Here is a 1,174-nt window from a genome sequence, read left to right as displayed (position 1 = left end):
CATACAAGACACCATTTCGAGCGTGGCCGTTTTCGTGCGGGTGACACGTAAAAGCACCCACTACACTCTCTGAGTGGTTGGCGTTAGGAAGGGCATCCAGCTGTAGAAACTCTGCCAAATCAGACTGGAGCCTGGTGTTGCCATCCGGTTTCACCAGTCCTCAGTCAAATCGTCCAACCCATGCTAGCATGGAAAGCGGACGTTAAACGATGATGATGATGATGATGATATATATATATATAGATATAGATATTTACACAGACACACACACGACACACAGAAATACACAGAAACACAAACACACACACACACACACATCGTGGAACTCTGTCGGTTACGGCGTCGAGGGTTCCAATTGATCCCATCAACGGAACAGCCTGCTCGCGAAATTAACGTGCAAGTGGCTGAGCACCCCACAGACACTTGCACCCTTAACGTAGTTCTCGTGGAGATTCAGCTTAACACAGTGTGACAAGGATGACCCTTTGAATTACAGGCACAACAGAAACAGGAAGAAAGATATAGAGAAAGCTGTGGTGAAAGAGTACAGCAGAGATCACCAACACCACCGGCCGGAGCCTCGTGGAATTTTAGGTGTTTACGCTCAATAAACCCTCACAACGCCCGGTCTGGGAATCGAAAGTGCAATCTTACGACCGTAAGTCCGCTGCACTAACAACTGTGCTTTTGCACCTCCACTAAAAAAAGACCACTCCGTCTGTTACGACGACGAGGGTCCCAGCTGATACGATCAACGGAATAGCTTGCTCGTAAAATTAACGTGTAAGTGGGTAAGCATTCCACAATTACAAATACGAACAACATGAGATTAACAACAGTTGTGTTTCGACTAAGGACGAATTAAATTAAGCTGGCGTGTGTGGAAGTGAAGCCTTACGGAAAGAACATAACAGATGAAAGTCATGGGAAGGAATATAAGAGATGCTATACGGATGGTAGTCGAACCAAGAAAGACACGTCAGTCTTGGCGGAACACCGGTCATATGGAAAGAGAGAAGAGATATGGGGGCAAGATAGATAGATGCATGTATTTGTACATACATTATATATATATATATATATATGGAATACATTACATGAATAGATGCATACATACACATGCATATGTGTGTGTGTCTCTCTCTCTCTCTCTCTCTCTCTCTCTCTCTATATA

At 44.5% G+C, this 1,174-nt stretch overlaps 1 protein-coding gene across 1 annotated transcript in view; it reads left to right on the top strand.

The window, feature by feature from the left end:
* Positions 1 to 1,174, top strand: part of LOC106869777 (S-crystallin SL20-1) — a 14,771-nt gene that overhangs the window by 2,760 nt on the left and 10,837 nt on the right. The window lies entirely within an intron of this gene.

Source organism: Octopus bimaculoides, chromosome 5, assembly GCF_001194135.2.
Source record: "Octopus bimaculoides isolate UCB-OBI-ISO-001 chromosome 5, ASM119413v2, whole genome shotgun sequence".
Taxonomy (NCBI): Eukaryota; Metazoa; Mollusca; class Cephalopoda; order Octopoda; family Octopodidae; genus Octopus; species Octopus bimaculoides.
The sequence above is the reverse complement of the archived record's forward strand: the minus strand, read 5'-3'. Positions and strand labels throughout refer to the sequence as shown.